General features: G+C 43.4%; 1 long non-coding RNA gene across 2 annotated transcripts in view; it reads right to left on the reverse strand.

Moving 5' to 3' along the window:
* Window positions 1-12,778: 12,778 nt before the first annotated feature.
* The window catches only part of LOC101997682, a 65,032-nt gene continuing 62,700 nt past the window's right edge, over window positions 12,779-15,110 (reverse strand). For both annotated transcript variants that reach the window (XR_003378561.1, XR_003378560.1), the window contains one exon: window positions 12,779-12,830. This is a non-coding gene — a long non-coding RNA (uncharacterized LOC101997682). The remainder of the gene's footprint in view (window positions 12,831-15,110) is intronic.

Genomic DNA, 15,110 nt, shown 5'->3' on the forward strand with positions numbered 1-15,110 from the left:
GCAACCAGAAGACACAAGCCCTTCCGATTTATTCCTGTTTGAACATATCATACCTCAGGTAGTACAGCCAAACCCTTCGACACTACTTTACACTTTATCAATGCATTCTATGTATGCCTTTATGTCTCAGAGTGAGGTATGTCTACGCTATTTAAATAAATAAAATCAGTAGGGAACTTTATATTCCTGTATCAGAAATACACACGGGTATTGAATGATCCGGGCATTTTCAAATCCATGCTTAAATTGTTATTTTTAGCAACTATCTATTTCCCTATGATTCTGATGTTTAGTTTTGTCCTTAAAATGAGGAGGAAACATTCTAGCACAGGTAAGAGCATTTAAAACCCTGCCCGGGCAGTGGTGGCGCACACCTTTAACCCCAGCACTCGGGAGGCAGAGGCAGGCGGACCTCTGGGAGTTCGAGGCCAGCCTGGTCTACAACAGCTAGTTCCGGGACAGGCACCAAAGCTACAGAGAAACCCTGTCTCGAAAAAAAAAATCTTATTTTAAAACGCCTGCCCTTAATCACGGGGTACGTTCTGAGACCCCCAGTGGCTATTTGGAACCTCAGCTAGCACAGAACCCAACTACACACTGGACTTCTCCTCTGAGTATGTGCCCAAGGTAAACTTTAAACATAAATGAGGCGCAGTAAGGGACTGATAACTAATGATTTAAAAAAAAAAAAGATTATTATTACCTGTTGGCTTAGGACTGGAGTTATCTTCCCTTAGGAGCAGGGCTTCTAATGACTGCCAGGGACCCAGGCTAGTCCCCAGAGCTGGCTTCACTCAGATGTGTGCATACACTGTGTGGACAGTTGTGGAGAGCAGCTGTGCATCTGTGGAGCAATGCTGGCCATCGCTGGGGAACCGTGCTAAGGATGAACTTCATTTGCTTACATGCAAACGTAAGAAGGTTTAAGCTGGGAAACTTCCTGAGTTAACCACACAGTACGTTTTTGTGACTGCTGACTGTTCTTAGGAGAAGAGAGAATTGATATGCAGATGCATGCCTACTTCCTACACATGGACTTGACAAGACTATGGCTGGAAAAGTCATCAGGAAGAGAGGGGAACAATGACCAAATGCCTCTCAGTTCAGCAGAAAGGGGTTGTGCTGGATACACACCCTGTACCAGGAGACCAGCCGGCTGTGAGACTGACCAAAGGCAGGTTAGGTCGGCTGAGTGGCTACGTGTGTGACCAGGATGTGTGCAAAGCAATCTGGGAATGCTTCTGTGTGGTAAGCTTGGTAAGAAGCTGGTGTCAATACTGCAGAGAAGTAGCTATCTGGTCTGGCTGGTGACTCAGATGACGAGAACAAGGGCAGGGTTCAGAATGGTGTCATGCAGTGTGGTCAGCCTTGTGGTGTCCCACAGGCATGGGGCTGGCTCAACAGGCACAGGCCAGAGCCTCGGGCAGCCCAGGAAAGCAGTTTGTCTTCAGGTCTTGTCCTCCAAAAAAGACTCTTTAGAAGAGGGACTTAGGGATTTTAATCTGAAAAACCTGTAGTATTAGCATTGCTAATTTTAAATTACTTATGAAAATGATCAATGGACCTAATCTTGCCATTCTTATCCATTTCAACACTACACATTTGCCAAAAAGCAAGTTGAACTAGAGTAATATTAATAAGGTCTTTTAAACATTGAGCACATGAACTTTGGCATAACAAAATTACCTGGTGACATTTAAAGTATGCGATTAGTTGACCAGCATATGATGACCTCAGTGACTTTCTGTGTATTTTCATTTGTTTGTAATTTGTTGGGTTTTTTTCCTTTCCTCTCTTCTTTCTGGGTGGTGGTCTATTTTGTTTCATGGGTTTTTTGGGGGGGTGGGGGTTTTATCAGATTTTTGTTTTTTGAGGAAGAATTTAAAGTTGGGTGAGTAGGGAGGAGAGATCTTGGCGGGAAGGAAGAATATGAACAAAACAAATTTAAAAATTGTTTTATATAATAAAAGTAAAATAAAATTAAAAGTGTCTGAGTGCTGAGCGGCAGATTTCCAGTTCTGCCAGCAGGGGAGCTTAGGGGAGTGATACAGCTGCAGTTTATCACACGCCTGCTCCTCTGGGTCCCTGTGACACTATTCTGTGATCTAACGCAGGGTTTTTCAAACCATGCAGCAACCCATTTGTGCTGTAAGCAGCACTTTTAGAAAAATTCAAGAGTCAATCACAATTATGTAACTACATGCATGTGGCATGTACTTTCCCAAGCGGTGTTGGCATATACCTTTAATTCTAGCACTCAGGGAGGCAGGCGCAGGGGGATCTCTGTGAGTTCGACATGGCCAGCCTGGTCTACAGAGTGGATTCCAGGACAGCCAGGGCTACACAGAAAAACACTGTCTCGAAAAACCAAAAAAATACCAAAAAACGATCCTTTCTGAGAAAGAAACTGGTCCATTAGGAAATCATGCTTGAAATGAAGCGGGTGGATCACATGTAGATTTAATTTGAATTGGAACTATGCCATCCTTCTTATCATGGGAACTAATCCATAAACCAAGACGTGTTTGCACTATGGTAAACACTGGTCCTGAAGGTATCTTGTAAGTCATTATTCAGTCAGTCACCCTGTATCTATTCTCCCTGGGGGTTAAGAAAGAATGAAGCTTTAAAAAAACAAAAAACCCCAACAATAAAAACCTACTTCTAATCCATTACATAGGGTTAATTGTTCATTGTTAAGCAGGATTAATTACAGTAATCGCAGCTATCAAACACTTCATCATGTGACACAGCATGTTTTATACATTGTATACACCATTAACTCCCTTGATCCTCTCAGCAGACCCATAAATTAGACACTGAAAGAATTTGTTTTACAGATAAATACCACAAACGTTAAGTCAGTTGCCTGCAATGTAGTATGAGACATGGAGTTTGGCATGTCAAGCCATGATCTTTGTTGCAGGGCATCAAGAACACAACCGTGAGGACACTGGGAGACAGGAAACATGAACTACCCCCAAGTCTAGACTCACTTCCTCATGTTTAATGCCCCAGGGCACACTACCAAGCTCCCTAAAAGAGCAACAGAAAATCCATCTTCCTCAGTGCTGCAGAAAAACAAAACAACAACAACAACAAAAACCCCAATGAAATGCAACAAGCAGACTTACATTTCTCCAATAAATTGATTCTTATTTAAATCACAATAGAAGCCTGGCAGTGCACACCTTTAATCCCAGCACTGGGGAGGCTGAGCAGGTGGAGCTCTGTGAGTTCAAGGTTGGCCTGGTCTATGAAAGCTTATTTCCAGGGCAGGCTCCAAACTAAAAAACCTTGTCTTGAAAACAAACAAACAAACCAACTACAAAACAGAAAAAACCCACAAGAGAAGGGGTCAGTTGTGGTGTGGAGCCCCAGCAGTGCCTCTCTAGGGGCCTCATCAGCTTCTAACAGGCTCTGAGAGAACTGGAGGTCTACCACAGTGTGATGCATATACAGCCAGAATTCAGAAAAACATTAAACATGAGGCACAGCCTTTGCCCATCGAACCTCCTGGTTTCCTTTCAGGTTACTTAGCGTGCTTTTATAACAGAGTCTACACAGACAGTTAAGAATCAACACTGTTGTTGGCAGCATGAGTCCTAGGACTCAGACTCGAGTAGGAACCTTACTCTTTAAACACCACTCAAATTGCTATTTAAAGGTTGTAATTTGGACGTGAAATGTCACCCTACAGGCTCCTATGTTAAATGCTTAATGAATACTTGACAGAGCTGTTCTGACAAACTGTGGGACCTTTAAAAGGTGGGGCCTAGCTGGAGGAAGGGGGTTGCTGTGAAGGGTAGGTGGGTCCACCCTGCATGTACACTAGTTCTTGCAGATTTGAGGACTGTGTCCCTTTCAACTGTGAGACAACATAATTCCTTTTTCCTTTAAGCTGCTTCTCCCAGTGAAAGAACCTAGCATAAATGCTGAGTAAACAGCTATGATACAGCCCTTCTTCCAATGTGTGAGCTGAAGTAGTCAGAGAAACTAACATACGAAGGCAATACTCAACTGACATGTAACTGTAACTGCAGGTTTCTACCACGCAAGGACCTTCTGGGGAAAATGAGCAAAGTTATCAAAATTAATATATGTGGATGGTCTACACATTGTGACATAGAGGATTAATTTCAGAATAGCTTAGGGTTTTTTGTTTTGTTTTTTTGTTTTTTTTTTGTTTGTTTGTTTGGTTTTTTTTTCATTTTTTTGGTTTTTCGAGACAGGGTTTCTCTGTGGCTTTGGAGCCCGTCCTGGAACTAGCTCTTGTAGACCAGGCTGGTCTCAAACTCACAGAGATCCGCCTGCCTCTGCCTTCCGAGTGATGGGATTAAAGGCGTGCGCCACCACCGCCCGGCAACTTAGAGCATTTTTAAATGCAATGAAACACTTGAATAAAATCTGGGGCTTCACTGCAGTGACTGTGTTGTATGATGCTTCCTTTTTATTTTTCCATATAGTCTCTAGGTGACTTAAAAATTAAAAGTTATTCTCATTTTAGAACATACAGTTCAGACAGCACCATTAAAGTAAAATCTTCCTTGAATAGTACTGTTTACACATGACTTAATTCACAGAAGAGGCAGGAAAGATGACTTTACAGTCCATCATTAAAATGATGTTTGGGTATCTTAAGGCTGTTTCTCTTAATGAACAGACCGAGCTGTTCATTTCTATAAAGTACTCGGTGTGTCTGACACCAGTACATTTGACATGGTCTGGAACACACGCTGTGGTTTCAAAAAATAAGAAGATGATTCAGTTGTGTACTAATATAGTCAATCTGCTTCTGAGAAAGATACCCTTGGGAGAGCAGTGATGTCTGCACCAAGCAGTCGGTACTTGCTGCAAGGGCAATAGCACGCCAGGACTTTTCTGGCGCTGCTACTCATCCTTCCCGTCCCCTTACCCTGCCTGCTTCCTGGGCCGAGCGGGAGCATTCTTCTCAAGACACCTGCAGTAGAGGGGAGAACCTCGAGTGGAGAGGACACTTTTTTTTTTTTAAAACTGGACACGAGATTGTTTATAAGAACAAGACAATCAAATACAAAAATGGTTTCTTCTGCAAACATAATTTACTAACACATTTAAAACTGCACCAGGGGCTGGGGGACATAGTTCAGCTGTTAGAACACTTGCCAAGATTCAATCCCCAGTAAATCAAACTAGGCGTGGTGCCACAAGCCTGTAATCCACTTATTGGGATGTGGGGGCAGGAGGATCAAAGGTTTACAGTCATCCTTGGCTACATAGTGAATTGGAGGCTAGCCTGAGGTCCCCGTAAGACTCTGTCTCAACACAAAACAAAAACAAAAACCTCCATCGCAAAACCCCTGCATTTATGCCAGGAAAAGCAGCACGACTACCAACTTTGTAGCCTCAGGTTTTGCTTGTTTTAAGGATCTCGCTGAGGCCTCCCTAGAATACAGAAATGAGGGCAGTTGTTTTGGAGTTAAGGAAGAGTACGGAGCTGGGAGGACAGGGAACATTTAAGGGAGGAGCTTTAGTTAAAGGAGGAAGTTGTTCCAGGTTTGAAAGTAGCTCACAAAGCCTTCATTGTTGGAGGATAAGGGTGGGCCTCTGTCCTTCCTGCCCTCAAGCTGGCAAAGTGGAAAAACCAGTGAACTGGAATATGAATGGACACTCACAAAATAAATAATGTTTTAACACTGCAAAATAAATCCTGGTCACAATGTTTAGCAAAATGTATCCTCAAATTCTTAAGAACAATAAGGAATTGCAACAGTCCAAGGAGACTCAAGAAAGAAGAATAAGGAAGGAACAATATGACTTGACTTCTAAACACACCATGAAGCTACAGTTATTAAAGCAGTATGGCAATGTCAGTAGAACAGACGAAAACAGTGGGAAAATAAACCTATGCGTAGAGCCAATTGATCTCAACAAGGACACCTAGAAATACAAATGAGCAGGCTCCTCAATATACAGGATCAAGAAGATGGAAAATAATAAAACTGGATCTGTCTTAACACCCTACAAAATAATGTGTTCCAAGAGTTGGTGAGGTGGCTTAATGGGAAAGGCACCTGCTGTCAAGCCTGATAATCTGAGCTCCATTTCCAGGACCAGAGAGCACCTACCCCTGTGAGCCATCTTCTGACCTCCACACATGAACTGTACTGCCCATGTGTACTTAAAAGTGCACACTCATACACATAAATACATACAAGTCATTTTTAAAATTAAAAATGTACACGAATGGACTAAAAACCTAAATTTAAACCCTGAATGCATGAAGTTATTTGGAGAAAATACAAGGGAAGCTAGATCTTTGTCATTGCATCTAGGCAGGAAATTTCTTGAATGTGACAGAAGCACAAGGAATAAAAGCGAAATTAGACAAGTGGGATCAGAGCAAGTGAAGAAGCTCAGCAGGGCACAGGAGGCGGGGCTGGAGAGGAGTCCTCTGGGCCTGGGTAAGCCACCTATCTGACAGTCACACAGAGTACACATGGGGGCCAGAGGCAGAACAGTCTCATCTCTAACGTTGGCATTGCTCCCAACGATGACATACAAAGATTCTCAACATTGCTGGTTTGCAAGAAAATGCAAATGGAAACCACATTGCGAGCTGTGTGAAGTAGAGCACCCCTTGGGTCCCAGCAGTAGGAGGCAGAGCAGACCAGCCCCGGTCTCAAAACAAAACAAACCACAGTAGGCTACTGCTTCCCTCCTTTCAGGATGGTTACTGTAACAAAACAAAAAAGATACACAAAAAAAACAAAACAAAATCACAAAAGAGAAAAGATGAGAAACTGTAGCCCTTCCACAGTATCTGTTGGTGTAAAAAGCAGCTACAACTAAACATTGTGCATGTACGTACACATATGCACACACACAATGACCCAGTGCTTGTATGTCCATCTCTTATCTTCCTAATCTCTGACACAGCAACACCTCAAGTGCTGATATAGTGACACCTTACTGCATACAAGCACTTCATCTGGGGAAGGTGTTCCTAATTATATTACTCTATCTAATGATTAAACGTGGAGTACAATTTTCAAGTATCCACTTTAGAACTTGTAACACCAAAATTATTAAAGTGCTCCCAACTGCAGAGAGCTTGGGTCATTGTGTTATTCTATTATACCCTAATGTAAAAGGAGAAACTCCTTAAAGCTGCAAACATTGCTTCAGTATTTGAAATTGAAAAATGAAATTTATGCCCTGGCAAAGCCAAAGCAAGCAGGAGCAGCCCATATGGCAGTTCTTTTGAACTTGTCCATATACTGGGTTTCATGGTCTAACTTGATGAGTGTGACTGAGCAGGTCTCTTCCTCTGCTTCAGTATTACTTGGACCCAATTAGTCTGAGATTCCAATGAGGTTCTGGTTGTCACATCATTCTCAGCAAGGGTAGGAAAGTATATTTCGGCCTATGCTCACCTGGGCTTCCTGATCCTGAGAGCATTAAACTGACCGACAGTAGAGCCTAGCCTTATGTTTTCAACTGATGCTTAGTACGTGGGACTCCCAAATGTAACACCATTACTACCTTTGAAAATTAGTTACTGTTTTGTGCGTATGTGTGTGCACACACATGGGGAAAGCTAGAGGCTGACATCAGATGCCTTTCTAGTTACTTGGCTGCAGGGCTCTCATTTAAGCAGGAGTTCATGAACTGGACATACTGGCTGGTCCAAGAGCCTCAGAAATCCTCCTGTCTCTGTTCCTCAACACTCAGTGCTACAGTTACAGACATGTACTGAAAGCTGGCTTCACATGGGTGCCAAGATATGAACTGGGGTCCTCATGCCTGCATAGCGGGACCAGTGACTGAGCTATCTCCCTAGCCTAACATTATTTTCTTTGCCATATAAATCCAGAAAAGGCAAAGCAGATCAAAACTCCCAACTACAGGAGACACAAATGCTGCAGCTTTGGTAGCATCTCACCTGGGGCCTGGCAGGAACACTGGCTATTGCTGAACACAATTAATTAGCACACTATCTGAACAGAGACGCTTAGGACTTTAGCCCCTGGTTCAAAACCAGCCTTCTGAACTCACTGCTTCAAACACACTATTTCACCTCCTCTTGTTTAGCCCCCTTCTAGTCTCACATAAGCTTGGCTGCCTGACACAGGCTTTCCTCAATCTTCAGATCAACCCAGGTGCCTTGACAAAAGGAACAGTTCCACAGGACAATAGCCAGAAAGATGGAAAACCTACTTTAAAATAAACGTTCTTCATATTTGAGGTTATAAAACCCAAACACATTACTTTATGTTCCCAGATGCCGTTAGATTTATTCCCTTAAGTCGACAGCTCTGTTTGCCCAGTTCTGTCACTCTCTGAAGCAATTCTGTCCTGTGACACTGAGCTTACCTACTAAAAAAAAAGATGGACAGAGACAGCATGAGGATGCTCGGCAGGTAGACCCACACTGAGCTCCGTGTCTTGCTTGCTCGGAGTTGCTGGCTACAGGGACTAACATACACATTCTAGTGGTTTCCTACCAACTGCCCTTTACCTAGGAGTAGAAACCTAAACAAGAACAAGTTAGCAAACAGGTGAAAAATCTTATGTCTAAGCAACAAGAGAAGTATTCCAGTCAAAGGTTCTTAACAGTTACCTATCAGTTTTCAAATATCTATCAAAGGGAGATGGGCAACTACTGATTTATTTAAATTAAAAGACCGTTTTGTACATAATAGTCCTTAAAATCTGTTCTGGACATAGTATAGCCCTTGAAGCACACAATTATGCATTTTGTTATGTCTTTTGAAACCAGCCTGCCTCCACACTCAGTGACACCTTCCCCAGATAAACGCTGCACAGAACCACCATATTGCCCTGATTGGAGCTCTGAAGCCAAGTATCAGTACCCTCGATTTTTTCCTTTTCTTTTTTTAAATCCTGGCTGCATATTCTTGCTGTGAAGACCCCCTTTCTTTTTTTTTCAATTATTTATTTATTATGTATACAATGTTCTGTCTGCATGTATGCCTGCCTGCCAGAAGAGGGCACCAGGTCTCATAGATGGTTGTGAGCCACCATGTGGTTGCTGGGAATTGAACTCAGGACCTCTGGAAGAGCAGTCAGTCCTTTTAACCTCTGAGCCATCTCTCCAGCCCCCTGGATTTTTCTCTAAAAATTTGTTTTGACTTTTGATTTTTCCTATGTATGAGTACTTTGCCCGCATGTACATATGTGCATCACGGGCACATCTCATGCCTAAGATGAGAAGAGGGCATCAGATCTCCTGAACTGAAGTTAGGGGTGGTTGTGAGCAACCTTATGGGTGCTGGGAAGCAAAAGTGTGTCCTCTTAAGCAACATGTGCTCTTAATCACTGAGCCAGCTCCCCTTGTCTCTGGCTTTACTTTTCCATTGCAAAGTTTGTAAACAGGACCAAATGCACCTCTCATGTAATAAACTAAGCCATCTAGAAAGGGAAGCTCTAACTTGTCTGGGAGAAGCAAGTTACCCCTTTCATAATCCTTTAAAAGACCCAAGTCTGAGAAATAATGAGTGCATGGTATTTGCAGCCCCACTATCCATGCAGAAAGCTCAGGATAGGATTTTATCATGGAATCCTGTCCTCCATTACATCTCTACTCCTTGAACCAAATTCTAAGATGTGAATACTTCTCAGATCATCAGATGTGAACTACAAACATCAAGTATGTATGAGGGGCTTAGCAAGGAAAACTTCTGTACATTCCAGTATAAAATATATCCACATAAGAAAGGGTAAGGTCCTTATGACAAACTCCAGAAGAGAACACCAGGCAATACTACATTGTGACCAGCAGGTGTCTCTCTGGAGTGTTTGACACCAACCCAGAAGAAAGCCAATTAAGGAAGACCTCATTATTACTCTACAATCATGTGAACCCCAGACCTGACCACTCATGGAGGGCTGGGGAGTAAAGACAGGGGGATTTTGAGATCAGTTGTGTTTCTGAGAGACTGTACATTTCAATATAAAATGAGAATTAGTGCAGAAGTAGTTGTTTTCTTAAAATTTAATGGCAAGATCTTTGTGTGCAAACAAATGAGTTCGTACGTTGTGCACGTGCAGGCAGAGGCTAAAGGTCACTCTCAGGTGTCCTTGTATCACTTGTGGCCATTTTGTTTGTTTGCGGAACAGAGTCTCTTAGTGCTCAACTGATCTGGTCAGATTAGCTGGCCAGTGAGCGCCAGGGACTCTCCTGTCTCCACCCCACAGTGCTAGCGATTAAGTGATTACAGATCCATGCTGCCACACCTGCCTTTCTCCAGGAAGGCTGGATACAAATTCAGGTCCTCAGCTTTATAGGATAAGCACTTTCCTGACTGGCTTACCTCTTCTGTTCTGTTTAACGGTGAGATCTAGCAGCAATGGAAGGATGGCAAATATGACTGTTACTGCCAGGAACGCAGTGTCAAAGCTCAAACAAAAAGACAGCGGAGTAGAGAATGGCAAGTAGAAAAAAGAGAGGTCAGTTACAGAAAGGTGAAAGTTCGTAGCAAAGAAATAAGCAATGAAGACCTGGGTTGGGTTCCCAGCATCCTTAGCCTGGTTTGGAACTCTAGGTTCAGAGCATCTGATGCTCTTTGACCTCTGAGGACATGGCACACACACAGTGTATACATACATACATACATACATACATACACACACACACACACACACACACACACGTTCAGGAAAACACTCATACATATTAAATAATTTTTAAAATTAAATTATGCCAAGTTTGCAGGGGATTTAAGGACAAAGAAGCCGCTGACACAGCACAAGTCTCACAAGTCTGCCAGACAATACCCTGGGAGTCAGAACCCATATTAAAAAGAAAACAGTAAGTGATAGCAAAAAACGGACTAGAGAGCCAGGTGTGATATTCAACACCTTTAATCCCAACACTGAGGAAGGCAGAGGCAGGCAGATCTCTGTGCGTTTGAAGTCAGATTGGTCTACATAATGAGTTTCAGAATAGGTAGGGCTATGTAAAGAGGCAAACAGAGATTAGAAAATTGTGATAGGTATAAATGAACGCAGTGATAAGTAGTATTTCATCCTATGGGTCTGAGTGTTGCTGACTGGCATATTCAGTGCACCTGTGGTACCCGTAATGCCCATGCTAGAACCTCCCAGGAGAAGAGCAACCCCAAAACCCAAGCAGGGAGCCACAGCAAACACCAAGTGACACTACATTTAAGATAAGGCAGGCAGGTAACTTACCAAGACACCTTGGGGGATCGGGGGAGAAGCTGCATCATGAAGGCCACCCAGAGAAGTCTACCACACCGGTCCCTCACCCTGAGGAACGCCGCTGATTCACTGAAGGAGAGAAACCAAGACGACAGAGAAGTTGAAAACGAGGAGAATGAAGTCAAGAGCATCGCCATGTGAGGAGACACGAGTTCAAATACACATGCAGAACCAAAGAGTCAAAGGGCAAATGAGGAGGAAGGGGAGGTGCTTGTAAATCCACAAACATGTCTCTTTATCATCACTAGCAGTGCCAATGTCTCCCTGGTACCACAAAGTTGGACTTCAACAATTGGGGATTTCTCATCCAAGTTATCTGCTGCTCTCAGAACATGGCCATCTTTATGTATCATTAATGCTAGTCCCTAGCCACCTTGGAAGTCACCACCTGTAAACAAAGCTATTCTCCATTTTCCCAAATGATAAACTCTCAGGCAATATAAAGTGCTTCCCATCAAGTCTGATGATTTGAGGTCAATACCTGGGACTCACATGGCAGAGAAAAAGAGAATTTAACCTTTGACGTCCGCATCCCTGCCCCAACACACACACTTTTTTATTTATTACTGAGATCTCAAGAACAATGGCAATGGGTTTTTGATCCTACTGCACGTACTGGCTTTGGGGGAGCCTAGGCAGTTTGGATGCTCACCTTACTAAACCTGGATGGAGGTGGGCGGTCCTTGGACTTCCCACAGGCCAGGGAACCCTGATTGCTCTTCGAGCTGATGAGGGAGAGGGACTTGATCGGGAGAGGGGGAGGGAAATGGGAGGCGGTGGCGGGGAGAAGGCAGAAATCCTTAATAAATAAATAAATTTAAAAAAAAAAAAGAAATTTCAAGGCTGAGCATGGTGGTGTATACCTGTCATCCCAGCACTTAGGAGGCAGAGGCAAAAGGATCAGGACATTTTTTTCTTGTTTTTTCAAGAGAGGGTTTTTCTATGTAGCTTTGGAGTCTAACCTAGAACTCTTTCTGCAGATCAGGCTGGCCTTGAACTCACAGAGATCCACCTGCCTCTGCCTCCTAAGTGCTGGGATTAAAGTTGTGTGCCACCACCCAGTTTAAATATCAGGACTTTAAGGCCAGCCTCTGCTACATAAGAGTTTGGGAGTGGCTGGCACTATATGAGGTTCTGTCTTCAAAAGTTTAATAACCATAATAATCACTATTACTTAAGATTATTAAAGTATCAACAAATTTCAAAACAGTGCTTTAGTTTCAAAAGTGAACCCAATTTGACATTCAAAGTAATTATCAATTATATTATTAGAAAGTGCTTAAAAACAAAAAATGAATTGATATGCCAAGATAAAAGGTTCTTAGATCCACTCAGGCCATATCTAAACTTACCAAGGCTGTTCATTCACCCTTGGAACAGAAGGTGTGACTTCATGTGGCATTTTCTACGTTAACAACTAGTTCGTTTGGGGCCTGGGTACACTTACAATAACTGAAAGGGCAAACACATACTGGTTCCTTTGTCAGATACTATTCTAGCACTTATAAATATTAATGCAATTAATATACACACAACTAATTTCACTTGCCTGTTTGGTGGTGTACTGTGTTGTTACAAGGGCCCAGATTGCTGACATTTTCCTCCTGCAAAATATAAGGACAGAATTGTTAGCAAGTGTTCACAAAGGTGCATCCACACATTTTCGATTGTTATTTGGTATTTTCTAAACTCGGGAGAAACCTTAATCCATCATTTCAGGATAACTTTATTGTGTTTAATTTTTTTAAAAGGCCCATTTAAGAAACCATCTCTATGTTCACTAAGAATAAGGACTTGAGAAACAAGTATCTCATGGCTTCAAAGAAAAATAATTCGGTTTAGCTGAGGTTCGCCTCACACTGGGTTTTTCTGTTTGATACAATCACATTTAATAATATCGAGGTGGGGGCCATGTGTGAGGTCAGAGGACACCTTGAAGTAGTTGGTCCTCTCCTTCCACCAACCAAGTGTGTCTTGGGATTGAACTCAGGTCGTCATGCTTGGAGGTGAACACCTTCCTTGGCAGAACCGTTCTGCCAGTCCTTGATGTTTTCCATGCCACCCTCCCTGTGACCATCATTTGTAGGTGACCATCTAACTTCTCACCTCACCCTCTACGTTATGAAGCAAATACAGCTCTAAAGAGATAAGACCAATCCACAGATGCAGTTTTAAGATTTACCTAGAGATTCAACACAATATAACGAGGAAAGTGTTTGTCAAAAATGGGTGTTACTGTTTAGGCAAGGCTCAAGTGACATTTACCCTGGAGAGTCTGTGACTAGCCGGGAAGCAGAGAGGCTGTCTCCAGGATTTCTCACAAGTCTCAGACCCTCATTTTAGAGGGATACTAAAGCAAACCTCATGTTAGGCAAGCTCCGAACAGACTAATACGGTCATAATACCCAGCACTCATTCGTAATGAAAAACAGAACTGCCAAAAAAGCAGCTGCACTTAGTTTGATCCACAGTTCCTGTCCTGCCAGCACTCACCATCTCTTGCGGGCCCACAAATATCCTAGACACCAGCATCCGCTGGCAGTTTGGAGATGAGGACCCATCCACGGAATGGACTGTCTGGTGAGCCTGCTGGAGCCACCATCAATGAGAGTCCTTCTAGGCTAGTCCAGCCCAGGCCATCCTGCCACTGCCCTTCCCCTGAACAAACAAGAATGCACCTCTAACTCTATGCCCTTCCAGTCTCTTACCCAAGATGTGTCTTGAGGAAAAGCCGTAAACCATGAATCAGACGGGGTTCAACCCCACCCACTCTTTCCCTGATGTTCTGATGAGGACCACAGCTGACACGGTGCTCTGGTCCTGCTCCCCTCGACATTCTGATCTTTAACCTTCTCTCTCACTAACCCACCAGGTCCCTGAGGTGGAGCCGCTCATTTGATTGGCACAGCTTACTATAGGGGCTCAGTGGATCTGTTCTTGAAGAAACAATGGCATATGATGTGGGACTCCCCTCTGTAAGCTGTGAATACGTTTTATTGCCATTAGTCAATAAAGAAGCTGCATTTGGCCAATGGCTTAACAGAATAGAGCTGGGCAGGAAATAAACTGAATGCTGAGGGAGAAAGTAGGCGGGGTCAGGGAGAAGCCATGTATCTGCTGCCAGAGACAGACATGCCAGAAAGAACCTTGCCGGTAAGCCAAACCATGTGGTGATACACAGATTAATAGAAATGGGCCAATTTAAGATGTAAAAGTTAGCCAGAAATACGCTTAAGCTACTGGCCAAACAGTATTGCAATTAAGACAGATTTCTGAGTCTGAATGGCCAGATACAAGCAAGCAGATTCCTCCAACAGGCATAAAACTATTAGAACCCAGTGAACAAACAGGGAAGGCTCTGCCAGGCAGACCTCATGGCTTCACTGAGGAAGTGCCGACCTCCCTGTGGTGTCCCTTCCTCCAAGAGAACCAGGCACCAGGCAGGCTCTGTCTATATTCACAGCTCAATTTTTGTTGTTATTTTTGCTGTTTCCTATGCTTCTGTGGCCAAAATAAACCTGAACTTATTAAGAAGAAAGAGCACACAGTTCAAGACAATTGAGGAGCAATTCTGCAGCAAGGCCTCTGGCGGAGGAAGTCCTCAGCTGGTACAATGCTGGGAAACACACACACAAGGCTGCATTGGCTGCAGTGTCACCGCAGCTGAGGCTGAGGGCAGTGTGGAGAAGGCCTTGCTGCTGCCTTCCTCCCATCCCTGAGGTACACAAGACCAGGGCATTGGACCACTGTGTTCTCCTCCCACTGGCCTCACAAGTCAACAACTGCCATCTCCTAACTGGATGCTGGGGTTTTGAATGGTTCACAGCTGTGTGAATTTGAAAAGCTGTTCCCCTCACATTCACATTTCAGGTCCCTTTTGTGAG

The sequence above is a fragment of the Microtus ochrogaster genome, unplaced genomic scaffold, assembly GCF_000317375.1.
Source record: "Microtus ochrogaster isolate Prairie Vole_2 unplaced genomic scaffold, MicOch1.0 UNK4, whole genome shotgun sequence".
In the NCBI taxonomy this organism is placed as follows: Eukaryota; Metazoa; Chordata; class Mammalia; order Rodentia; family Cricetidae; genus Microtus; species Microtus ochrogaster.